This window comes from Passer domesticus, chromosome W, assembly GCF_036417665.1.
Source record: "Passer domesticus isolate bPasDom1 chromosome W, bPasDom1.hap1, whole genome shotgun sequence".
NCBI classification, from domain to species: Eukaryota; Metazoa; Chordata; class Aves; order Passeriformes; family Passeridae; genus Passer; species Passer domesticus.
The window spans coordinates 22,096,318-22,123,459 of NC_087511.1; positions in this window are offsets into that span (position 1 = coordinate 22,096,318).

Here is a 27,142-nt window from a genome sequence, read left to right on the forward strand (position 1 = left end):
TCCTAGAAGGTACCGCGCTCTCCGTCTCTCGGATGCGATCAAGCGGCTATTCGCGCAGAGAGCACTGTGCCGGTCACTGTGCGCTCCGGAGCTCTCTTTCTGCCGAAAGACGCCTGGCAGCGGCACTTAATTTCGAACAGCTCCGTATCTCCGTATTCTTCATTTCTTGCCTTCTGCATCTCTGCAAAATGCTTTTCCACTCTGTCTAGCTAGGAGAAACTGTGCCAGAACAGTATACGTCCCCGGACTTGTGTTCTAAATTCCCGAGTTCTCGGCATCTCAGAAACTAAAGGGAAGAGAAAGGTTATCGATGGTGCGCTGGGGCAGAACTAGCAGCAAGCACAGCAAAGTTGTCCAAGAATACCTTGCATTCGAATGCTAATGCCAATTGAAGAGGCAGGCGAGTGGTAAGCCATGAACTTCTAGCAGTTAGAAAGCTGCGCACACAGTCCGGGTGTTGTGCGGCTTCACTCTTCGCATCCTAGAAGGTACCGCGCTCTCCGTCTCTCGGATGCGATCAAGCGGCTATTCGCGCAGAGAGCACTGTGCCGGTCACTGTGCGCTCCGGAGCTCTCTTTCTGCCGAAAGACACCTGGCAGCGGCACTTAATTTCGAACAGCTCCGTATCTCCGTATTCTGCATTTCTTGTCTTCTGCATCTCAGCAAAATGCTTTTCCACTCTGTCTAGCAAGGAGAAACTGTGCCAGCACAGTATACGTCCCCGGACTTGTGTTCTAAATTCCCGACTTCTCGGCATCTCAGAAACTAACGGGAAGAGAAAGGTTATCTAGGGTGGGCTGAGGCAGAACTAGCAGCAAGCACAGCAAAGTTGTCCAAGAATACCTTGCATTCGAATGCTAATGCCAATTGAAGAGGCAGGCAAGTGGTAAGCCATGAACTTCTAGCAGTTAGAAAGCTGCGGACCCAGTCCGTGTGTTGTGCGGCTTCACTCTTCGCATCCTAGAAGGTACCGCGCTCTCCGTCTCTCGGATGCGATCAAGCGTCTATTCGCGCAGAGAGCACTGTGCCGGTCACTGTGCGCTCCGGAGCTCTCTTTCTGCCGAAAGACACCTGGCAGCGGCACTTCATTTCGGACAGCTCCGTATCTCCGTATTCTTCATTTCTTGTCTTCTGCATCTCAGCAAAATGCTTTTCCACTCTGTCTAGCAAGGAGAAACTGTGCCAGCGCAGTATACGTCCCCGGACTTGTGTTCTAAATTCCCGAGTTCTCGGCATCTCAGAAACTAAAGGGAAGAGAAAGGTTATCGATGGTGCGCTGGGGCAGAACTAGCAGCAAGCACAGCAAAGTTGTCCAAGAATACCTTGCATTCGAATGCTAATGCCAATTGAAGAGGCAGGCGAGTACTAAGCCATGAACTTCTAGCAGTTAGAAAGCTGAGCACACAGTCCGGGTGTTGTGCGGCTTCACTCTTCGCATCCTAGAAGGTACCGCGCTCTCTGTCTCTCGGATGCGATCAAGCGGCTATTCGCGCAGAGAGCACTGTGCCGGTCACTGTGCTCTCCGGAGCTCTCTTTCTGCCGAAAGACGCCTGGCAGTGGCACTTAATTTCGGACAGCGCCGTATCTCTATATTCTGCATTTCTTGTCTTCTGCATCTCAGCAAAATGCTTTTCCACTCTGTCTAGCAAGGAGAAACTGTGCCAGCACAGTATACGTCCCCGGACTTGTGTTCTAAATTCCCGACTTCTCGGCATCTCAGAAACTAAAGGGAAGAGAAAGGTTATCTAAGGTGGGCTGGGGCAGAACTAGCAGCAAGCACAGCAAAGTTGTCCAAGAATACCTTGCATTCGAATGCTAATGCCAATTGAAGAGGCAGGCGAGTGGTAAGCCATGAACTTCTAGCTGTTAGAAAGCTGCGGACACAGTCCGGGTGTTGTGCGGCGTCACTCTTCGCATCCTAGAAGGTACCGCGCTCTCCGTCTCTCGGATGCGATCAAGCGGCTATTCGCGCAGAGAGCACTGTGCCGGTCACTGTGCGCTCCGGAGCTCTCTTTCTGCCGAAAGACGCCTGGCAGCGGCACTTAATTTCGAACAGCTCCGTATCTCCGTATTCTTCATTTCTTGCCTTCTGCATCTCAGCAAAATGCTTTTCCACTCTGTCGAGCAAGGAGAAACTGTGCCAGCACAGTATACGTCCCCGGACTTGTGTTCTAAATTCCCGACATCTCGGCATCTCAGAAACTAACGGGAAGAGAAAGGTTATCTAGGGTGGGCTGAGGCAGAACTAGCAGCAAGCACAGCAAAGTTGTCCAAGAATACCTTGCATTCGAATGCTAATGCCAATTGAAGAGGCAGGCAAGTGGTAAGCCATGAACTTCTAGCAATTAGAAAGCTGCGGACACAGTCCGGGTGTTGTGCGGCTTCACTCTTCGCATCCTAGAAGGTACCGCGCTCTCCGTCTCTCGGATGCGATCAAGCGGCTATTCGCGCAGAGAGCACTGTGCCGGTCACTGTGCGCTCCGGAGCTCTCTTTCTGCCGAAAGACACCTGGCAGCGGCACTTAATTTCGAACAGCTCCGTATCTCCGTATTCTGCATTTCTTGTCTTCTGCATCTCAGCAAAATGCTTTTCCACTCTGTCTAGCAAGGAGAAACTGTGCCAGCACAGTATACGTCCCCGGACTTGTGTTCTAAATTCCCGACTTCTCGGCATCTCAGAAACTAACGGGAAGAGAAAGGTTATCTAGGGTGGGCTGAGGCAGAACTAGCAGCAAGCACAGCAAAGTTGTCCAAGAATACCTTGCATTCGAATGCTAATGCCAATTGAAGAGGCAGGCAAGTGGTAAGCCATGAACTTCTAGCAGTTAGAAAGCTGCGGACCCAGTCCGTGTGTTGTGCGGCTTCACTCTTCGCATCCTAGAAGGTACCGCGCTCTCCGTCTCTCGGATGCGATCAAGCGTCTATTCGCGCAGAGAGCACTGTGCCGGTCACTGTGCGCTCCGGAGCTCTCTTTCTGCCGAAAGACACCTGGCAGCGGCACTTCATTTCGGACAGCTCCGTATCTCCGTATTCTTCATTTCTTGTCTTCTGCATCTCAGCAAAATGCTTTTCCACTCTGTCTAGCAAGGAGAAACTGTGCCAGCGCAGTATACGTCCCCGGACTTGTGTTCTAAATTCCCGAGTTCTCGGCATCTCAGAAACTAAAGGGAAGAGAAAGGTTATCGATGGTGCGCTGGGGCAGAACTAGCAGCAAGCACAGCAAAGTTGTCCAAGAATACCTTGCATTCGAATGCTAATGCCAATTGAAGAGGCAGGCGAGTACTAAGCCATGAACTTCTAGCAGTTAGAAAGCTGAGCACACAGTCCGGGTGTTGTGCGGCTTCACTCTTCGCATCCTAGAAGGTACCGCGCTCTCTGTCTCTCGGATGCGATCAAGCGGCTATTCGCGCAGAGAGCACTGTGCCGGTCACTGTGCTCTCCGGAGCTCTCTTTCTGCCGAAAGACGCCTGGCAGTGGCACTTAATTTCGGACAGCGCCGTATCTCTATATTCTGCATTTCTTGTCTTCTGCATCTCAGCAAAATGCTTTTCCACTCTGTCTAGCAAGGAGAAACTGTGCCAGCACAGTATACGTCCCCGGACTTGTGTTCTAAATTCCCGACTTCTCGGCATCTCAGAAACTAAAGGGAAGAGAAAGGTTATCTAAGGTGGGCTGGGGCAGAACTAGCAGCAAGCACAGCAAAGTTGTCCAAGAATACCTTGCATTCGAATGCTAATGCCAATTGAAGAGGCAGGCGAGTGGTAAGCCATGAACTTCTAGCTGTTAGAAAGCTGCGGACACAGTCCGGGTGTTGTGCGGCGTCACTCTTCGCATCCTAGAAGGTACCGCGCTCTCCGTCTCTCGGATGCGATCAAGCGGCTATTCGCGCAGAGAGCACTGTGCCGGTCACTGTGCGCTCCGGAGCTCTCTTTCTGCCGAAAGACGCCTGGCAGCGGCACTTAATTTCGAACAGCTCCGTATCTCCGTATTCTTCATTTCTTGCCTTCTGCATCTCAGCAAAATGCTTTTCCACTCTGTCGAGCAAGGAGAAACTGTGCCAGCACAGTATACGTCCCCGGACTTGTGTTCTAAATTCCCGACTTCTCGGCATCTCAGAAACTAACGGGAAGAGAAAGGTTATCTAGGGTGGGCTGAGGCAGAACTAGCAGCAAGCACAGCAAAGTTGTCCAAGAATACCTTGCATTCGAATGCTAATGCCAATTGAAGAGGCAGGCAAGTGGTAAGCCATGAACTTCTAGCAATTAGAAAGCTGCGGACACAGTCCGGGTGTTGTGCGGCTTCACTCTTCGCATCCTAGAAGGTACCGCGCTCTCCGTCTCTCGGATGCGATCAAGCGGCTATTCGCGCAGAGAGCACTGTGCCGGTCACTGTGCGCTCCGGAGCTCTCTTTCTGCCGAAAGACACCTGGCAGCGGCACTTCATTTCGGACAGCTCCGTATCTCCGTATTCTTCATTTCTTGTCTTCTGCATCTCAGCAAAATGCTTTTCCACTCTGTCTAGCAAGGAGAAACTGTGCCAGCGCAGTATACGTCCCCGGACTTGTGTTCTAAATTCCCGAGTTCTCGGCATCTCAGAAACTAAAGGGAAGAGAAAGGTTATCTATGGTGGGCTGGGGCAGAACTAGCAGCAAGCACAGCAAAGTTGTCCAAGAATACCTTGCATTCGAATGCTAATGCCAATTGAAGAGGCAGGCGAGTGGTAAGCCATGAACTTCTAGCAGTTAGAAAGCTGCGGACACAATCCGGGTGTTGTGCGGCTTCACTCTTCGCATCCTAGAAGGTACCGCGCTCTCCGTCTCTCGGATGCGATCAAGCGGCTATTCGCGCAGAGAGCACTGTGCCGGTCACTGTGCGCTCCGGATCTCTCTTTCTGCCGAAAGACACCTGGCAGCGGCACTTAATTTCGAACAGCTCCGTATCTCCGTATTCTTCATTTCTTGTCTTCTGCATCTCAGCAAAATGCTTTTCCACTCTGTCTAGCAAGGAGAAACTGTGCCAGCACAGTATACGTCCCCGGACTTGTGTTCTAAATTCCCGACTTCTCGGCATCTCAGAAACTAACGGGAAGAGAAAGGTTATCTAAGGTGGGCTGGGGCAGAACTAGCAGCAAGCACAGCAAAGTTGTCCAAGAATACCTTGCATTCGAATGCTAATGCCAATTGAAGAGGCAGGCGAGTGGTAAGCCATGAACTTCTAGCTGTTAGAAAGCTGCGGACACAGTCCGGGTGTTGTGCGGCGTCACTCTTCGCATCCTAGAAGGTACCGCGCTCTCCGTCTCTCGGATGCGATCAAGCGGCTATTCGCGCAGAGAGCACTGTGCCGGTCACTGTGCGCTCCGGAGCTCTCTTTCTGCCGAAAGACGCCTGGCAGCGGCACTTAATTTCGAACAGCTCCGTATCTCCGTATTCTTCATTTCTTGCCTTCTGCATCTCAGCAAAATGCTTTTCCACTCTGTCGAGCAAGGAGAAACTGTGCCAGCACAGTATACGTCCCCGGACTTGTGTTCTAAATTCCCGACTTCTCGGCATCTCAGAAACTAACGGGAAGAGAAAGGTTATCTAGGGTGGGCTGAGGCAGAACTAGCAGCAAGCACAGCAAAGTTGTCCAAGAATACCTTGCATTCGAATGCTAATGCCAATTGAAGAGGCAGGCAAGTGGTAAGCCATGAACTTCTAGCAATTAGAAAGCTGCGGACACAGTCCGGGTGTTGTGCGGCTTCACTCTTCGCATCCTAGAAGGTACCGCGCTCTCCGTCTCTCGGATGCGATCAAGCGGCTATTCGCGCAGAGAGCACTGTGCCGGTCACTGTGCACTCCGGAGCTCTCTTTCTGCCGAAAGACACCTGGCAGCGGCACTTAATTTCGGACAGCGCCGTATCTCTATATTCTGCATTTCTTGTCTTCTGCATCTCAGCAAAATGCTTTTCCACTCTGTCTAGCAAGGAGAAACTGTGCCAGCACAGTATACGTCCCCGGACTTGTGTTCTAAATTCCCGACTTCTCGGCATCTCAGAAACTAAAGGGAAGAGAAAGGTTATCTAAGGTGGGCTGGGGCAGAACTAGCAGCAAGCACAGCAAAGTTGTCCAAGAATACCTTGCATTCGAATGCTAATGCCAATTGAAGAGGCAGGCGAGTGGTAAGCCATGAACTTCTAGCTGTTAGAAAGCTGCGGACACAGTCCGGGTGTTGTGCGGCGTCACTCTTCGCATCCTAGAAGGTACCGCGCTCTCCGTCTCTCGGATGCGATCAAGCGGCTATTCGCGCAGAGAGCACTGTGCCGGTCACTGTGCGCTCCGGAGCTCTCTTTCTGCCGAAAGACGCCTGGCAGCGGCACTTAATTTCGAACAGCTCCGTATCTCCGTATTCTTCATTTCTTGCCTTCTGCATCTCAGCAAAATGCTTTTCCACTCTGTCGAGCAAGGAGAAACTGTGCCAGCACAGTATACGTCCCCGGACTTGTGTTCTAAATTCCCGACTTCTCGGCATCTCAGAAACTAACGGGAAGAGAAAGGTTATCTAGGGTGGGCTGAGGCAGAACTAGCAGCAAGCACAGCAAAGTTGTCCAAGAATACCTTGCATTCGAATGCTAATGCCAATTGAAGAGGCAGGCAAGTGGTAAGCCATGAACTTCTAGCAATTAGAAAGCTGCGGACACAGTCCGGGTGTTGTGCGGCTTCACTCTTCGCATCCTAGAAGGTACCGCGCTCTCCGTCTCTCGGATGCGATCAAGCGGCTATTCGCGCAGAGAGCACTGTGCCGGTCACTGTGCGCTCCGGAGCTCTCTTTCTGCCGAAAGACACCTGGCAGCGGCACTTCATTTCGGACAGCTCCGTATCTCCGTATTCTTCATTTCTTGTCTTCTGCATCTCAGCAAAATGCTTTTCCACTCTGTCTAGCAAGGAGAAACTGTGCCAGCGCAGTATACGTCCCCGGACTTGTGTTCTAAATTCCCGAGTTCTCGGCATCTCAGAAACTAAAGGGAAGAGAAAGGTTATCTATGGTGGGCTGGGGCAGAACTAGCAGCAAGCACAGCAAAGTTGTCCAAGAATACCTTGCATTCGAATGCTAATGCCAATTGAAGAGGCAGGCGAGTGGTAAGCCATGAACTTCTAGCAGTTAGAAAGCTGCGGACACAATCCGGGTGTTGTGCGGCTTCACTCTTCGCATCCTAGAAGGTACCGCGCTCTCCGTCTCTCGGATGCGATCAAGCGGCTATTCGCGCAGAGAGCACTGTGCCGGTCACTGTGCGCTCCGGATCTCTCTTTCTGCCGAAAGACACCTGGCAGCGGCACTTAATTTCGAACAGCTCCGTATCTCCGTATTCTTCATTTCTTGTCTTCTGCATCTCAGCAAAATGCTTTTCCACTCTGTCTAGCAAGGAGAAACTGTGCCAGCACAGTATACGTCCCCGGACTTGTGTTCTAAATTCCCGACTTCTCGGCATCTCAGAAACTAACGGGAAGAGAAAGGTTATCTAAGGTGGGCTGGGGCAGAACTAGCAGCAAGCACAGCAAAGTTGTCCAAGAATACCTTGCATTCGAATGCTAATGCCAATTGAAGAGGCAGGCGAGTGGTAAGCCATGAACTTCTAGCTGTTAGAAAGCTGCGGACACAGTCCGGGTGTTGTGCGGCGTCACTCTTCGCATCCTAGAAGGTACCGCGCTCTCCGTCTCTCGGATGCGATCAAGCGGCTATTCGCGCAGAGAGCACTGTGCCGGTCACTGTGCGCTCCGGAGCTCTCTTTCTGCCGAAAGACGCCTGGCAGCGGCACTTAATTTCGAACAGCTCCGTATCTCCGTATTCTTCATTTCTTGCCTTCTGCATCTCAGCAAAATGCTTTTCCACTCTGTCGAGCAAGGAGAAACTGTGCCAGCACAGTATACGTCCCCGGACTTGTGTTCTAAATTCCCGACTTCTCGGCATCTCAGAAACTAACGGGAAGAGAAAGGTTATCTAGGGTGGGCTGAGGCAGAACTAGCAGCAAGCACAGCAAAGTTGTCCAAGAATACCTTGCATTCGAATGCTAATGCCAATTGAAGAGGCAGGCAAGTGGTAAGCCATGAACTTCTAGCAATTAGAAAGCTGCGGACACAGTCCGGGTGTTGTGCGGCTTCACTCTTCGCATCCTAGAAGGTACCGCGCTCTCCGTCTCTCGGATGCGAGCAAGCGGCTATTCGCGCAGAGAGCACTGTGCCGGTCACTGTGCACTCCGGAGCTCTCTTTCTGCCGAAAGACACCTGGCAGCGGCACTTAATTTCGGACAGCTCCGTATCTCCGTATTCTTCATTTCTTGTCTTCTGCATCTCAGCAAAATGCTTTTCCACTCTGTCTAGCAAGGATAAACTGTGCCAGCACAGTATACGTCCCCAGACTTGTGTTCTAAATTCCCGAGTTCTCGGCATCTCAGAAACTAAAGGGAAGAGAAAGGTTATCGATGGTGCGCTGGGGCAGAACTAGCAGCAAGCACAGCAAAGTTGTCCAAGAATACCTTGCATTCGAATGCTAATGCCAATTGAAGAGGCAGGCGAGTGGTAAGCCATGAACTTCTAGCAGTTAGAAAGCTGCGGACACAGTCCGGGTGTTGTGCGGCTTCACTCTTCGCATCCTAGAAGGTACCGCGCTCTCCGTCTCTCGGATGCGATCAAGCGGCTATTCGCGCAGAGAGCACTGTGCCGGTCACTGTGCGCTCCGGAGCTCTCTTTTTGCCGAAAGACGCCTGGCCGCGGCACTTAATTTCGAACAGCTCCGTATCTCCGTATTCTGCATTTCTTGACTTCTGCATCTCAGCAAAATGCTTTTCCACTCTGTCTAGCAAGGAGAAACTGTGCCAGCACAGTATACGTCCCCGGACTTGTGTTCTAAATTCCCGACTTCTCGGCATCTCAGAAACTAACGGGAAGAGAAAGGTTATCTATGGTGGGCTGGGGCAGAACTAGCAGCAAGCACAGCAAAGTTGTCCAAGAATACCTTGCATTCGAATGCTAATGCCAATTGAAGAGGCAGGCGAGTGGTAAGCCATGAACTTCTAGCAGTTAGAAAGCTGCGCACACAGTCCGGGTGTTGTGCGGCTTCACTCTTCGCATCCTAGAAGGTACCGCGCTCTCCGTCTCTCGGATGCGATCAAGCGGCTATTCGCGCAGAGAGCACTGTGCCGGTCGCTGTGCGCTCCGGAGCTCTTTTTCTGCCGAAAGACACCTGGCAGCGGCACTTCATTTCGGACAGCTCCGTATCTCCGTATTCTTCATTTCTTGTCTTCTGCATCTCAGCAAAATGCTTTTCCACTCTGTCTAGCAAGGAGAAACTGTGCCAGCGCAGTATACGTCCCCGGACTTGTGTTCTAAATTCCCGACTTCTCGGCATCTCAGAAACTAAAGGGAAGAGAAAGGTTATCGATGGTGCGCTGGGGCAGAACTAGCAGCAAGCACAGCAAAGTTGTCCAAGAATACCTTGCATTCGAATGCTAATGCCAATTGAAGAGGCAGGCGAGTGGTAAGCCATGAACTTCTAGCAGTTAGAAAGCTGCGGACACAGTCCGGGTGTTGTGCGGCTTCACTCTTCGCATCCTAGAAGGTACCGCGCTCTCCGTCTCTCGGATGCGATCAAGCGGCTATTCGCGCAGAGAGCACTGTGCCGGTCGCTGTGCGCTCCGGAGCTCTCTTTCTGCCGAAAGACACCTGGCAGCGGCACGTAATTTTGAACAGCTCCGTATCTCCGTATTCTTCATTTCTTGTCTTCTGCATCTCAGCAAAATGCTTTTCCACTCTGTCTAGCAAGGAGAAACTGTGCCAGCGCAGTATCCGTCCCCGGACTTGTGTTCTAAATTCCCGACTTCTCGGCATCTCAGAAACTAAAGGGAAGAGAAAGGTTATCGATGGTGGGCTGGGGCAGAACTAGCAGCAAGCACAGCAAAGTTGTCCAAGAATACCTTGCATTCGAATGCTAATGCCAATTGAAGAGGCAGGCGAGTGGTAAGCCATGAACTTCTAGCAGTTAGAAAGCTGAGCACACAGTCCGGGTGTTGTGCGGCTTCACTCTTCGCATCCTAGAAGGTACCGCGCTCTCCGTCTCTCGGATGCGATCAAGCGGCTATTCGCGCAGAGAGCACTGTGCCGGTCACTGTGCGCTTCGGAGCTCTCTTTCTGCCGAAAGACGCCTGGCAGCGGCACTTAATTTCGGACAGCTCCGTATCTCCGTATTCTTCATTTCTTGTCTTCTGCATCTCAGCAAAATGCTTTTCCACTCTGTTTAGCAAGGAGAAACTGTGCCAGCACAGTATACGCCCCCGGACTTGTGTTCTAAATTCCCGACTTCTCGGCATCTCAGAAACTAACGGGAAGAGAAAGGTTATCGATGGTGGACTGGGGCAGAACTAGCAGCAAGCACAGCAAAGTTGTCCAAGAATACCTTGCATTCGAATGCTAATGCCAATTGAAGAGGCAGGCGAGTGGTAAGCCATGAACTTCTAGCAGTTAGAAAGCTGCGCACACAGTCCAGGTGTTGTGCGGCTTCACTCTTCGCATCCTAGAAGGTACCGCGCTCTCCGTCTCTCGGATGCGATCAAGCGGCTATTCGCGCAGAGAGCACTGTGCCGGTCGCTGTGCGCTCCGGAGCTCTCTTTCTGCCAAAAGTCACCTGGCAGCGGCACTTCATTTCGGACAGCTCCGTATCTCCGTATTCTTCATTTCTTGTCTTCTGCATCTCAGCAAAATGCTTTTCCACTCTGTCTAGCAAGGAGAAACTGTGCCAGCGCAGTATACGTCCCCGGACTTGTGTTCTAAATTCCCGACTTCTCGGCATCTCAGAAACTAAAGGGAAGAGAAAGGTTATCGATGGTGGGCTGGGGCAGAACTAGCAGCAAGCACAGCAAAGTTGTCCAAGAATACCTTGCATTCGAATGCTAATGCCAATTGAAGAGGCAGGCGAGTGGTAAGCCATGAACTTCTAGCAGTTAGAAAGCTGCGGACACAGTCCGGGTGTTGTGCGGCTTCACTCTTCGCATCCTAGAAGGTACCGCGCTCTCCGTCTCTCGGATGCGATCAAGCGGCTATTCGCGCAGAGAGCACTGTGCCGGTCACTGTGCGCTCCGGAGCTCTCTTTCTGCTGAAAGACACCTGGCAGCGGCACTTAAATTCAGACATCTCCGTATCTCCGTATTCTTCATTTCTTGTCTTCTGCATCTCAGCAAAATGCTTTTCCACTCTGTCTAGCAAGGAGAAACTGTGCCAGCGCAGTATACGTCCCCGGACTTGTGTTCTAAATTCCCGACTTCTCGGCATCTTAGAAACTAAAGGGAAGAGAAAGGTTATCGATGGTGCGCTGGGGCAGAACTAGCAGCAAGCACAGCAAAGTTGTCCAAGAATACCTTGCATTCGAATGCTAATGCCAATTGAAGAGGCAGGCGAGTGGTAAGCCATGAACTTCTAGCAGTTAGAAAGCTGCGCACACAGTCCAGGTGTTGTGCGGCTTCACTCTTCGCATCCTAGAAGGTACCGCGCTCTCCGTCTCTCGGATGCGATCAAGCGGCTATTCGCGCAGAGAGCACTGTGCCGGTCGCTGTGCGCTCCGGAGCTCTCTTTCTGCCAAAAGTCACCTGGCAGAGGCACTTCATTTCGGACAGCTCCGTATCTCCGTATTCTTCATTTCTTGTCTTCTGCATCTCAGCAAAATGCTTTTCCACTCTGTCTAGCAAGGAGAAACTGTGCCAGCGCAGTATACGTCCCCGGACTTGTGTTCTAAATTCCCGACTTCTCGGCATCTCAGAAACTAAAGGGAAGAGAAAGGTTATCGATGGTGGGCTGGGGCAGAACTAGCAGCAAGCACAGCAAAGTTGTCCAAGAATACCTTGCATTCGAATGCTAATGCCAATTGAAGAGGCAGGCGAGTGGTAAGCCATGAACTTCTAGCAGTTAGAAAGCTGCGGACACAGTCCGGGTGTTGTGCGGCTTCACTCTTCGCATCCTAGAAGGTACCGCGCTCTCCGTCTCTCGGATGCGATCAAGCGGCTATTCGCGCAGAGAGCACTGTGCCGGTCACTGTGCGCTCCGGAGCTCTCTTTCTGCCGAAAGACGCCTGGCAGCGGCACTTAATTTCGGACAGCTCCGTATCTCCGTATTCTTCATTTCTTGTCTTCTGCATCTCAGCAAAATGCTTTTCCACTCTGTTTAGCAAGGAGAAACTGTGCCAGCACAGTATGCGTCCCCGGACTTGTGTTCTAAATTCCCGACTTCTCGGCATCTCAGAAACTACAGGGAAGAGAAAGGTTATCCAGGGTGGGCTGGGGCAGAACTAGCAGCAAGCACAGCAAAGTTGTCCAAGAATACCTTGCATTCGAATGCTAATGCCAATTGAAGAGGCAGGCGAGTGGTAAGCCATGAACTTCTAGCAGTTAGAAAGCTGCGGACACAATCCGGGTGTTGTGCGGCTTCACTCTTCGCATCCTAGAAGGTACCGCGCTCTCCGTCTCTCGGATGCGATCAAGCGGCTATTCGCGCAGAGAGCACTGTGCCGGTCACTGTGCGCTCCGGAGCTCTCTTTCTGCCGAAAGACGCCTGGCAGCGGCACTTAATTTCGGACAGCTCCGTATCTCCGTATTCTTCATTTCTTGTCTTCTGCATCTCAGCAAAATGCTTTTCCACTCTGTCTAGCAAGGAGAAACTGTGCCAGCACAGTATGCGTCCCCGGACTTGTGTTCTAAATTCCCGACTTCTCGGCATCTCAGAAACTAACGGGAAGAGAAAGGTTACCTAGGGTGGGCTGGGGCAGAACTAGCAGCAAGCACAGCAAAGTTGTCCAAGAATACCTTGCATTCGAATGATAATGCCAATTGAAGAGGCAGGCGAGTGGTAAGCCATGAACTTCTAGCAGTTAGAAAGCTGCGGACACAGTCCGGGTGTTGTGCGGCTTCACTCTTCGCATCCTAGAAGGTACCGCGCTCTCCGTCTCTCGGATGCGATCAAGCGGCTATTCGCGCAGAGAGCACTGTGCCGGTCACTGTGCGCTCCGGAGCTCTCTTTCTGCCGAAAGACGCCTGGCAGCGGCACGTAACTTCAGACATCTCCGTATCTCCGTATTCTTCATTTCTTGTCTTCTGCATCTCAGCAAAATGCTTTTCCACTCTGTCTAGCAAGGAGAAACTGTGCCAGCACAGTATGCGTCCCCGGACTTGTGTTCTAAATTCCCGAGTTCTCGGCATCTCAGAAACTAACGGGAAGAGAAAGGTTATCGATGGTGGGCTGTGGCAGAACTAGCAGCAAGCACAGCAAAGTTGTCCAAGAATACCTTGCATTCGAATGCTAATGCCAATTGAAGAGGCAGGCGAGCAGTAAGCCATGAACTTCTAGCAGTTAGAAAGCTGCGGACACAATCCGGGTGTTGTGCGGCTTCACTCTTCGCATCCTAGAAGGTACCGCGCTCTCCGTCTCTCGGATGCGATCAAGCGGCTATTCGCGCAGAGAGCACTGTGCCGGTCACTGTGCGCTCCGGAGCTCTCTTTCTGCCGAAAGACGCCTGGCAGCGGCACTTAATTTCGAACAGCTCCGTATCTCCGTATTCTTCATTTCTTGCCTTCTGCATCTCTGCAAAATGCTTTTCCACTCTGTCTAGCTAGGAGAAACTGTGCCAGAACAGTATACGTCCCCGGACTTGTGTTCTAAATTCCCGAGTTCTCGGCATCTCAGAAACTAAAGGGAAGAGAAAGGTTATCTATGGTGGGCTGGGGCAGAACTAGCAGCAAGCACAGCAAAGTTGTCCAAGAATACCTTGCATTCGAATGATAATGCCAATTGAAGAGGCAGGCGAGTGGTAAGCCATGAACTTCTAGCAGTTAGAAAGCTGCGGACACAGTCCGGGTGTTGTGCGGCTTCACTCTTCGCATCCTAGAAGGTACCGCGCTCTCCGTCTCTCGGATGCGATCAAGCGGCTATTCGCGCAGAGAGCACTGTGCCGGTCACTGTGCGCTCCGGAGCTCTCTTTCTGCCGAAAGACACCTGGCAGCGGCACTTAAATTCAGACATCTCCGTATCTCCGTATTCTTCATTTCTTGTCTTCTGCATCTCAGCAAAATGCTTTTCCACTCTGTCTAGCAAGGAGAAACTGTGCCAGCGCAGTATACGTCCCCGGACTTGTGTTCTAAATTCCCGACTTCTCGGCATCTCAGAAACTAAAGGGAAGAGAAAGGTTATGGATGGTGGGCTGGGGCAGAACTAGCAGCAAGCACAGCAAAGTTGTCCAAGAATACCTTGCATTCGAATGCTAATGCCAATTGAAGAGGCAGGCGAGTGGTAAGCCATGAACTTCTAGCAGTTAGAAAGCTGCGGACACAGTCCGGGTGTTGTGCGGCTTCACTCTTCGCATCCTAGAAGGTACCGCGCTCTCCGTCTCTCGGATGCGATCAAGCGGCTATTCGCGCAGAGAGCACTGTGCCGGTCACTGTGCGCTCCGGAGCTCTCTTTCTGCCGAAAGACGCCTGGCAGCGGAACTTAATTTCGGACAGCTCCGTATCTCCGTATTCTTCATTTCTTGTCTTCTGCATCTCAGCAAAATGCTTTTCCACTCTGTCTAGCAAGGAGAAACTGTGCCAGCACAGTATGCGTCCCCGGACTTGTGTTCTAAATTCCCGACTTCTCGGCATCTCAGAAACTAACGGGAAGAGAAAGGTTACCTAGGGTGGGCTGGGGCAGAACTAGCAGCAAGCACAGCAAAGTTGTCCAAGAATACCTTGCATTCGAATGATAATGCCAATTGAAGAGGCAGGCGAGTGGTAAGCCATGAACTTCTAGCAGTTAGAAAGCTGCGGACACAGTCCGGGTGTTGTGCGGCTTCACTCTTCGCATCCTAGAAGGTACCGCGCTCTCCGTCTCTCGGATGCGATCAAGCGGCTATTCGCGCAGAGAGCACTGTGCCGGTCACTGTGCGCTCCGGAGCTCTCTTTCTGCCGAAAGACACCTGGCAGCGGCACTTCATTTCGGACAGCTCCGTATCTCCGTATTCTTCATTTCTTGTCTTCTGCATCTCAGCAAAATGCTTTTCCACTCTGTCTAGCAAGGAGAAACTGTGCCAGCGCAGTATACGTCCCCGGACTTGTGTTCTAAATTCCCGAGTTCTCGGCATCTCAGAAACTAAAGGGAAGAGAAAGGTTATCTATGGTGGGCTGGGGCAGAACTAGCAGCAAGCACAGCAAAGTTGTCCAAGAATACCTTGCATTCGAATGATAATGCCAATTGAAGAGGCAGGCGAGTGGTAAGCCATGAACTTCTAGCAGTTAGAAAGCTGCGGACACAGTCCGGGTGTTGTGCGGCTTCACTCTTCGCATCCTAGAAGGTACCGCGCTCTCCGTCTCTCGGATGCGATCAAGCGGCTATTCGCGCAGAGAGCACTGTGCCGGTCACTGTGCGCTCCGGAGCTCTCTTTCTGCCGAAAGACACCTGGCAGCGGCACTTAAATTCAGACATCTCCGTATCTCCGTATTCTTCATTTCTTGTCTTCTGCATCTCAGCAAAATGCTTTTCCACTCTGTCTAGCAAGGAGAAACTGTGCCAGCGCAGTATACGTCCCCGGACTTGTGTTCTAAATTCCCGACTTCTCGGCATCTCAGAAACTAAAGGGAAGAGAAAGGTTATCGATGGTGCGCTGGGGCAGAACTAGCAGCAAGCACAGCAAAGTTGTCCAAGAATACCTTGCATTCGAATGCTAATGCCAATTGAAGAGGCAGGCGAGTGGTAAGCCATGAACTTCTAGCAGTTAGAAAGCTGCGCACACAGTCCGGGTGTTGTGCGGCTTCACTCTTCGCATCCTAGAAGGTACCGCGCTCTCTGTCTCTCGGATGCGATCAAGCGGCTATTCGCGCAGAGAGCACTGTGCCGGTCACTGTGCGCTCCGGAGCTCTCTTTTTGCCGAAAGACGCCTGGCCGCGGCACTTAATTTCGAACAGCTCCGTATCTCCGTATTCTGCATTTCTTGACTTCTGCATCTCAGCAAAATGCTTTTCCACTCTGTCTAGCAAGGAGAAACTGTGCCAGCACAGTATACGTCCCCCGACTTGTGTTCTAAATTCCCGACTTCTCGGCATCTCAGAAACTAACGGGAAGAGAAAGGTTATCGATGGTGGGCTGTGGCAGAACTAGCAGCAAGCACAGCAAAGTTGTCCACGAATACCTTGCATTCGAATGCTAATGCCAATTGAAAAGGCAGGCGAGTAGTAAGCCATGAACTTCTAGCAGTTAGAAAGCTGCGGACACAATCCGGGTGTTGTGCGGCTTCACTCTTCGCATCCTAGAAGGTACCGCGCTCTCCGTCTCTCGGATGCGATCAAGCGGCTATTCGCGCAGAGAGCACTGTGCCGGTCACTGTGCGCTCCGGAGCTCTCTTTCTGCCGAAAGACGCCTGGCAGCGGCACTTAATTTCGAACAGCTCCGTATCTCCGTATTCTTCATTTCTTGCCTTCTGCATCTCTGCAAAATGCTTTTCCACTCTGTCTAGCTAGGAGAAACTGTGCCAGCGCAGTATACGTCCCCGGACTTGTGTTCTAAATTCCCGAGTTCTCGGCATCTCAGAAACTAAAGGGAAGAGAAAGGTTATCGATGGTGCGCTGGGGCAGAACTAGCAGCAAGCACAGCAAAGTTGTCCAAGAATACCTTGCATTCGAATGCTAATGCCAATTGAAGAGGCAGGCGAGTGGTAAGCCATGAACTTCTAGCAGTTAGAAAGCTGCGCACACAGTCCGGGTGTTGTGCGGCTTCACTCTTCGCATCCTAGAAGGTACCGCGCTCTCCGTCTCTCGGATGCGATCAAGCGGCTATTCGCGCAGAGAGCACTGTGCCGGTCACTGTGCGCTCCGGAGCTCTTTTTTTGCCGAAAGACGCCTGGCCGCGGCACTTAATTTCGAACAGCTCCGTATCTCCGTATTCTGCATTTCTTGACTTCTGCATCTCAGCAAAATGCTTTTCCACTCTGTCTAGCAAGGAGAAACTGTGCCAGCACAGTATACGTCCCCGGACTTGTGTTCTAAATTCCCGACTTCTCGGCATCTCAGAAACTAACGGGAAGAGAAAGGTTATCGATGGTGGGCTGCGGCAGAACTAGCAGCAAGCACAGCAAAGTTGTCCAAGAATACCTTGCATTCGAATGCTAATGCCAATTGAAGAGGCAGGCGAGTGGTAAGCCATGAACTTCTAGCAGTTAGAAAGCTGCGGACACAGTCCGGGTGTTGTGCGGCTTCACTCTTCGCATCCTAGAAGGTACCGCGCTCTCCGTCTCTCGGATGCGATCAAGCGGCTATTCGCGCAGAGAGCACTGTGCCGGTCACTGTGCGCTTCGGAGCTCTCTTTCTGCCGAAAGACGCCTGGCAGCGGCACTTAATTTCGGACAGCTCCGTATCTCCGTATTCTTCATTTCTTGTCTTCTGCATCTCAGCAAAATGCTTTTCCACTCTGTTTAGCAAGGAGAAACTGTGCCAGCACAGTATACGCCCCCGGACTTGTGTTCTAAATTCCCGACTTCTCGGCATCTCAGAAACTAACGGGAAGAGAAAGGTTATCGATGGTGGACTGGGGCAGAACTAGCAGCAAGCACAGCAAAGTTGTCCAAGAATACCTTGCATTCGAATGCTAATGCCAATTGAAGAGGCAGGCGAGTGGTAAGCCATGAACTTCTAGCAGTTAGAAAGCTGCGCACACAGTCCAGGTGTTGTGCGGCTTCACTCTTCGCATCCTAGAAGGTACCGCGCTCTCCGTCTCTCGGATGCGATCAAGCGGCTATTCGCGCAGAGAGCACTGTGCCGGTCACTGTGCGCTCCGGAGCTCTCTTTCTGCCGAAAGACACCTGGCAGCGGCACTTCATTTCGGACAGCTCCGTATCTCCGTATTCTTCATTTCTTGTCTTCTGCATCTCAGCAAAATGCTTTTCCACTCTGTCTAGCAAGGAGAAACTGTACCAGCGCAGTATACGTCCCCGGACTTGTGTTCTAAATTCCCGAGTTCTCGGCATCTCAGAAACTAAAGGGAAGAGAAAGGTTATCTATGGTGGGCTGGGGCAGAACTAGCAGCAAGCACAGCAAAGTTGTCCAAGAATACCTTGCATTCGAATGATAATGCCAATTGAAGAGGCAGGCGAGTGGTAAGCCATGAACTTCTAGCAGTTAGAAAGCTGCGGACACAGTCCGGGTGTTGTGCGGCTTCACTCTTCGCATCCTAGAAGGTACCGCGCTCTCCGTCTCTCGGATGCGATCAAGCGGCTATTCGCGCAGAGAGCACTGTGCCGGTCACTGTGCGCTCCGGAGCTCTCTTTCTGCCGAAAGACACCTGGCAGCGGCACTTAAATTCAGACATCTCCGTATCTCCGTATTCTTCATTTCTTGTCTTCTGCATCTCAGCAAAATGCTTTTCCACTCTGTCTAGCAAGGAGAAACTGTGCCAGCGCAGTATACGTCCCCGGACTTGTGTTCTAAATTCCCGACTTCTCGGCATCTCAGAAACTAAAGGGAAGAGAAAGGTTATCGATGGTGCGCTGGGGCAGAACTAGCAGCAAGCACAGCAAAGTTGTCCAAGAATACCTTGCATTCGAATGCTAATGCCAATTGAAGAGGCAGGCGAGTGGTAAGCCATGAACTTCTAGCAGTTAGAAAGCTGCGCACACAGTCCGGGTGTTGTGCGGCTTCACTCTTCGCATCCTAGAAGGTACCGCGCTCTCCGTCTCTCGGATGCGATCAAGCGGCTATTCGCGCAGAGAGCACTGTGCCGGTCACTGTGCGCTCCGGAGCTCTCTTTTTGCCGAAAGACGCCTGGCCGCGGCACTTAATTTCGAACAGCTCCGTATCTCCGTATTCTGCATTTCTTGACTTCTGCATCTCAGCAAAATGCTTTTCCACTCTGTCTAGCAAGGAGAAACTGTGCCAGCACAGTATACGTCCCCCGACTTGTGTTCTAAATTCCCGACTTCTCGGCATCTCAGAAACTAACGGGAAGAGAAAGGTTATCGATGGTGGGCTGTGGCAGAACTAGCAGCAAGCACAGCAAAGTTGTCCACGAATACCTTGCATTCGAATGCTAATGCCAATTGAAAAGGCAGGCGAGTAGTAAGCCATGAACTTCTAGCAGTTAGAAAGCTGCGGACACAATCCGGGTGTTGTGCGGCTTCACTCTTCGCATCCTAGAAGGTACCGCGCTCTCCGTCTCTCGGATGCGATCAAGCGGCTATTCGCGCAGAGAGCACTGTGCCGGTCACTGTGCGCTCCGGAGCTCTCTTTCTGCCGAAAGACGCCTGGCAGCGGCACTTAATTTCGAACAGCTCCGTATCTCCGTATTCTTCATTTCTTGCCTTCTGCATCTCTGCAAAATGCTTTTCCACTCTGTCTAGCTAGGAGAAACTGTGCCAGAACAGTATACGTCCCCGGACTTGTGTTCTAAATTCCCGACTTCTCGGCATCTCAGAAACTAAAGGGAAGAGAAAGGTTATCTATGGTGGGCTGGGGCAGAACTAGCAGCAAGCACCGCAAAGTTGTCCAAGAATACCTTGCATTCGAATGCTAATGCCAATTGAAGAGGCAGGCGAGTGGTAAGCCATGAACTTCTAGCAGTTAGAAAGCTGCGCACACAGTCCGGGTGTTGTGCGGCTTCACTCTTCGCATCCTAGAAGGTACCGCGCTCTCCGTCTCTCGGATGCGATCAAGCGGCTATTCGCGCAGAGAGCACTGTGCCGGTCGCTGTGCGCTCCGGAGCTCTCTTTCTGCCGAAAGACACCTGGCAGCGGCACTTCATTTCGGACAGCTCCGTATCTCCGTATTCTTCATTTCTTGTCTTCTGCATCTCAGCAAAATGCTTTTCCACTCTGTCTAGCAAGGAGAAACTGTGCCAGCGCAGTATACGTCCCCGGACTTGTGTTCTAAATTCCCGAGTTCTCGGCATCTCAGAAACTAAAGGGAAGAGAAAGGTTATCGATGGTGCGCTGGGGCAGAACTAGCAGCAAGCACAGCAAAGTTGTCCAAGAATACCTTGCATTCGAATGCTAATGCCAATTGAAGAGGCAGGCGAGTGGTAAGCCATGAACTTCTAGCAGTTAGAAAGCTGCGCACACAGTCCGGGTGTTGTGCGGCTTCACTCTTCGCATCCTAGAAGGTACCGCGCTCTCCGTCTCTCGGATGCGATCAAGCGGCTATTCGCGCAGAGAGCACTGTGCCGGTCACTGTGCGCTCCGGAGCTCTTTTTTTGCCGAAAGACGCCTGGCCGCGGCACTTAATTTCGAACAGCTCCGTATCTCCGTATTCTGCATTTCTTGACTTCTGCATCTCAGCAAAATGCTTTTCCACTCTGTCTAGCAAGGAGAAACTGTGCCAGCACAGTATACGTCCCCGGACTTGTGTTCTAAATTCCCGACTTCTCGGCATCTCAGAAACTAACGGGAAGAGAAAGGTTATCGATGGTGGGCTGCGGCAGAACTAGCAGCAAGCACAGCAAAGTTGTCCAAGAATACCTTGCATTCGAATGCTAATGCCAATTGAAGAGGCAGGCGAGTGGTAAGCCATGAACTTCTAGCAGTTAGAAAGCTGCGGACACAGTCCGGGTGTTGTGCGGCTTCACTCTTCGCATCCTAGAAGGTACCGCGCTCTCCGTCTCTCGGATGCGATCAAGCGGCTATTCGCGCAGAGAGCACTGTGCCGGTCACTGTGCGCTTCGGAGCTCTCTTTCTGCCGAAAGACGCCTGGCAGCGGCACTTAATTTCGGACAGCTCCGTATCTCCGTATTCTTCATTTCTTGTCTTCTGCATCTCAGCAAAATGCTTTTCCACTCTGTTTAGCAAGGAGAAACTGTGCCAGCACAGTATACGCCCCCGGACTTGTGTTCTAAATTCCCGACTTCTCGGCATCTCAGAAACTAACGGGAAGAGAAAGGTTATCGATGGTGGACTGGGGCAGAACTAGCAGCAAGCACAGCAAAGTTGTCCAAGAATACCTTGCATTCGAATGCTAATGCCAATTGAAGAGGCAGGCGAGTGGTAAGCCATGAACTTCTAGCAGTTAGAAAGCTGCGCACACAGTCCAGGTGTTGTGCGGCTTCACTCTTCGCATCCTAGAAGGTACCGCGCTCTCCGTCTCTCGGATGCGATCAAGCGGCTATTCGCGCAGAGAGCACTGTGCCGGTCGCTGTGCGCTCCGGAGCTCTCTTTCTGCCAAAAGTCACCTGGCAGCGGCACTTCATTTCGGACAGCTCCGTATCTCCGTATTCTTCATTTCTTGTCTTCTGCATCTCAGCAAAATGCTTTTCCACTCTGTCTAGCAAGGAGAAACTGTGCCAGCACAGTATGCGTCCCCGGACTTGTGTTCTAAATTCCCGAGTTCTCGGCATCTCAGAAACTAACGGGAAGAGAAAGGTTATCGATGGTGGGCTGTGGCAGAACTAGCAGCAAGCACAGCAAAGTTGTCCAAGAATACCTTGCATTCGAATGCTAATGCCAATTGAAGAGGCAGGCGAGCAGTAAGCCATGAACTTCTAGCAGTTAGAAAGCTGCGGACACAATCCGGGTGTTGTGCGGCTTCACTCTTCGCATCCTAGAAGGTACCGCGCTCTCCGTCTCTCGGATGCGATCAAGCGGCTATTCGCGCAGAGAGCACTGTGCCGGTCACTGTGCGCTCCGGAGCTCTCTTTCTGCCGAAAGACGCCTGGCAGCGGCACTTAATTTCGAACAGCTCCGTATCTCCGTATTCTTCATTTCTTGCCTTCTGCATCTCTGCAAAATGCTTTTCCACTCTGTCTAGCTAGGAGAAACTGTGCCAGAACAGTATACGTCCCCGGACTTGTGTTCTAAATTCCCGAGTTCTCGGCATCTCAGAAACTAAAGGGAAGAGAAAGGTTATCTATGGTGGGCTGGGGCAGAACTAGCAGCAAGCACAGCAAAGTTGTCCAAGAATACCTTGCATTCGAATGATAATGCCAATTGAAGAGGCAGGCGAGTGGTAAGCCATGAACTTCTAGCAGTTAGAAAGCTGCGGACACAGTCCGGGTGTTGTGCGGCTTCACTCTTCGCATCCTAGAAGGTACCGCGCTCTCCGTCTCTCGGATGCGATCAAGCGGCTATTCGCGCAGAGAGCACTGTGCCGGTCACTGTGCGCTCCGGAGCTCTCTTTCTGCCGAAAGACACCTGGCAGCGGCACTTAAATTCAGACATCTCCGTATCTCCGTATTCTTCATTTCTTGTCTTCTGCATCTCAGCAAAATGCTTTTCCACTCTGTCTAGCAAGGAGAAACTGTGCCAGCGCAGTATACGTCCCCGGACTTGTGTTCTAAATTCCCGACTTCTCGGCATCTCAGAAACTAAAGGGAAGAGAAAGGTTATGGATGGTGGGCTGGGGCAGAACTAGCAGCAAGCACAGCAAAGTTGTCCAAGAATACCTTGCATTCGAATGCTAATGCCAATTGAAGAGGCAGGCGAGTGGTAAGCCATGAACTTCTAGCAGTTAGAAAGCTGCGGACACAGTCCGGGTGTTGTGCGGCTTCACTCTTCGCATCCTAGAAGGTACCGCGCTCTCCGTCTCTCGGATGCGATCAAGCGGCTATTCGCGCAGAGAGCACTGTGCCGGTCACTGTGCGCTCCGGAGCTCTCTTTCTGCCGAAAGACGCCTGGCAGCGGAACTTAATTTCGGACAGCTCCGTATCTCCGTATTCTTCATTTCTTGTCTTCTGCATCTCAGCAAAATGCTTTTCCACTCTGTCTAGCAAGGAGAAACTGTGCCAGCACAGTATGCGTCCCCGGACTTGTGTTCTAAATTCCCGACTTCTCGGCATCTCAGAAACTAACGGGAAGAGAAAGGTTACCTAGGGTGGGCTGGGGCAGAACTAGCAGCAAGCACAGCAAAGTTGTCCAAGAATACCTTGCATTCGAATGATAATGCCAATTGAAGAGGCAGGCGAGTGGTAAGCCATGAACTTCTAGCAGTTAGAAAGCTGCGGACACAGTCCGGGTGTTGTGCGGCTTCACTCTTCGCATCCTAGAAGGTACCGCGCTCTCCGTCTCTCGGATGCGATCAAGCGGCTATTCGCGCAGAGAGCACTGTGCCGGTCACTGTGCGCTCCGGAGCTCTCTTTCTGCCGAAAGACACCTGGCAGCGGCACTTCATTTCGGACAGCTCCGTATCTCCGTATTCTTCATTTCTTGTCTTCTGCATCTCAGCAAAATGCTTTTCCACTCTGTCTAGCAAGGAGAAACTGTGCCAGCGCAGTATACGTCCCCGGACTTGTGTTCTAAATTCCCGAGTTCTCGGCATCTCAGAAACTAAAGGGAAGAGAAAGGTTATCTATGGTGGGCTGGGGCAGAACTAGCAGCAAGCACAGCAAAGTTGTCCAAGAATACCTTGCATTCGAATGATAATGCCAATTGAAGAGGCAGGCGAGTGGTAAGCCATGAACTTCTAGCAGTTAGAAAGCTGCGGACACAGTCCGGGTGTTGTGCGGCTTCACTCTTCGCATCCTAGAAGGTACCGCGCTCTCCGTCTCTCGGATGCGATCAAGCGGCTATTCGCGCAGAGAGCACTGTGCCGGTCACTGTGCGCTCCGGAGCTCTCTTTCTGCCGAAAGACACCTGGCAGCGGCACTTAAATTCAGACATCTCCGTATCTCCGTATTCTTCATTTCTTGTCTTCTGCATCTCAGCAAAATGCTTTTCCACTCTGTCTAGCAAGGAGAAACTGTGCCAGCGCAGTATACGTCCCCGGACTTGTGTTCTAAATTCCCGACTTCTCGGCATCTCAGAAACTAAAGGGAAGAGAAAGGTTATCGATGGTGCGCTGGGGCAGAACTAGCAGCAAGCACAGCAAAGTTGTCCAAGAATACCTTGCATTCGAATGCTAATGCCAATTGAAGAGGCAGGCGAGTGGTAAGCCATGAACTTCTAGCAGTTAGAAAGCTGCGCACACAGTCCGGGTGTTGTGCGGCTTCACTCTTCGCATCCTAGAAGGTACCGCGCTCTCCGTCTCTCGGATGCGATCAAGCGGCTATTCGCGCAGAGAGCACTGTGCCGGTCACTGTGCGCTCCGGAGCTCTCTTTTTGCCGAAAGACGCCTGGCCGCGGCACTTAATTTCGAACAGCTCCGTATCTCCGTATTCTGCATTTCTTGACTTCTGCATCTCAGCAAAATGCTTTTCCACTCTGTCTAGCAAGGAGAAACTGTGCCAGCACAGTATACGTCCCCCGACTTGTGTTCTAAATTCCCGACTTCTCGGCATCTCAGAAACTAACGGGAAGAGAAAGGTTATCGATGGTGGGCTGTGGCAGAACTAGCAGCAAGCACAGCAAAGTTGTCCACGAATACCTTGCATTCGAATGCTAATGCCAATTGAAAAGGCAGGCGAGTAGTAAGCCATGAACTTCTAGCAGTTAGAAAGCTGCGGACACAATCCGGGTGTTGTGCGGCTTCACTCTTCGCATCCTAGAAGGTACCGCGCTCTCCGTCTCTCGGATGCGATCAAGCGGCTATTCGCGCAGAGAGCACTGTGCCGGTCACTGTGCGCTCCGGAGCTCTCTTTCTGCCGAAAGACGCCTGGCAGCGGCACTTAATTTCGAACAGCTCCGTATCTCCGTATTCTTCATTTCTTGCCTTCTGCATCTCTGCAAAATGCTTTTCCACTCTGTCTAGCTAGGAGAAACTGTGCCAGAACAGTATACGTCCCCGGACTTGTGTTCTAAATTCCCGACTTCTCGGCATCTCAGAAACTAAAGGGAAGAGAAAGGTTATCTATGGTGGGCTGGGGCAGAACTAGCAGCAAGCACCGCAAAGTTGTCCAAGAATACCTTGCATTCGAATGCTAATGCCAATTGAAGAGGCAGGCGAGTGGTAAGCCATGAACTTCTAGCAGTTAGAAAGCTGCGCACACAGTCCGGGTGTTGTGCGGCTTCACTCTTCGCATCCTAGAAGGTACCGCGCTCTCCGTCTCTCGGATGCGATCAAGCGGCTATTCGCGCAGAGAGCACTGTGCCGGTCGCTGTGCGCTCCGGAGCTCTCTTTCTGCCGAAAGACACCTGGCAGCGGCACTTCATTTCGGACAGCTCCGTATCTCCGTATTCTTCATTTCTTGTCTTCTGCATCTCAGCAAAATGCTTTTCCACTCTGTCTAGCAAGGAGAAACTGTGCCAGCGCAGTATACGTCCCCGGACTTGTGTTCTAAATTCCCGAGTTCTCGGCATCTCAGAAACTAAAGGGAAGAGAAAGGTTATCGATGGTGCGCTGGGGCAGAACTAGCAGCAAGCACAGCAAAGTTGTCCAAGAATACCTTGCATTCGAATGCTAATGCCAATTGAAGAGGCAGGCGAGTGGTAAGCCATGAACTTCTAGCAGTTAGAAAGCTGCGCACACAGTCCGGGTGTTGTGCGGCTTCACTCTTCGCATCCTAGAAGGTACCGCGCTCTCCGTCTCTCGGATGCGATCAAGCGGCTATTCGCGCAGAGAGCACTGTGCCGGTCACTGTGCGCTCCGGAGCTCTTTTTTTGCCGAAAGACGCCTGGCCGCGGCACTTAATTTCGAACAGCTCCGTATCTCCGTATTCTGCATTTCTTGACTTCTGCATCTCAGCAAAATGCTTTTCCACTCTGTCTAGCAAGGAGAAACTGTGCCAGCACAGTATACGTCCCCGGACTTGTGTTCTAAATTCCCGACTTCTCGGCATCTCAGAAACTAACGGGAAGAGAAAGGTTATCGATGGTGGGCTGCGGCAGAACTAGCAGCAAGCACAGCAAAGTTGTCCAAGAATACCTTGCATTCGAATGCTAATGCCAATTGAAGAGGCAGGCGAGTGGTAAGCCATGAACTTCTAGCAGTTAGAAAGCTGCGGACACAGTCCGGGTGTTGTGCGGCTTCACTCTTCGCATCCTAGAAGGTACCGCGCTCTCCGTCTCTCGGATGCGATCAAGCGGCTATTCGCGCAGAGAGCACTGTGCCGGTCACTGTGCGCTTCGGAGCTCTCTTTCTGCCGAAAGACGCCTGGCAGCGGCACTTAATTTCGGACAGCTCCGTATCTCCGTATTCTTCATTTCTTGTCTTCTGCATCTCAGCAAAATGCTTTTCCACTCTGTTTAGCAAGGAGAAACTGTGCCAGCACAGTATACGCCCCCGGACTTGTGTTCTAAATTCCCGACTTCTCGGCATCTCAGAAACTAACGGGAAGAGAAAGGTTATCGATGGTGGACTGGGGCAGAACTAGCAGCAAGCACAGCAAAGTTGTCCAAGAATACCTTGCATTCGAATGCTAATGCCAATTGAAGAGGCAGGCGAGTGGTAAGCCATGAACTTCTAGCAGTTAGAAAGCTGCGCACACAGTCCAGGTGTTGTGCGGCTTCACTCTTCGCATCCTAGAAGGTACCGCGCTCTCCGTCTCTCGGATGCGATCAAGCGGCTATTCGCGCAGAGAGCACTGTGCCGGTCACTGTGCGCTCCGGAGCTCTCTTTCTGCCGAAAGACACCTGGCAGCGGCACTTCATTTCGGACAGCTCCGTATCTCCGTATTCTTCATTTCTTGTCTTCTGCATCTCAGCAAAATGCTTTTCCACTCTGTCTAGCAAGGAGAAACTGTGCCAGCGCAGTATACGTCCCCGGACTTGTGTTCTAAATTCCCGAGTTCTCGGCATCTCAGAAACTAAAGGGAAGAGAAAGGTTATCTATGGTGGGCTGGGGCAGAACTAGCAGCAAGCACAGCAAAGTTGTCCAAGAATACCTTGCATTCGAATGATAATGCCAATTGAAGAGGCAGGCGAGTGGTAAGCCATGAACTTCTAGCAGTTAGAAAGCTGCGGACACAGTCCGGGTGTTGTGCGGCTTCACTCTTCGCATCCTAGAAGGTACCGCGCTCTCCGTCTCTCGGATGCGATCAAGCGGCTATTCGCGCAGAGAGCACTGTGCCGGTCACTGTGCGCTCCGGAGCTCTCTTTCTGCCGAAAGACACCTGGCAGCGGCACTTAAATTCAGACATCTCCGTATCTCCGTATTCTTCATTTCTTGTCTTCTGCATCTCAGCAAAATGCTTTTCCACTCTGTCTAGCAAGGAGAAACTGTGCCAGCGCAGTATACGTCCCCGGACTTGTGTTCTAAATTCCCGACTTCTCGGCATCTCAGAAACTAAAGGGAAGAGAAAGGTTATCGATGGTGCG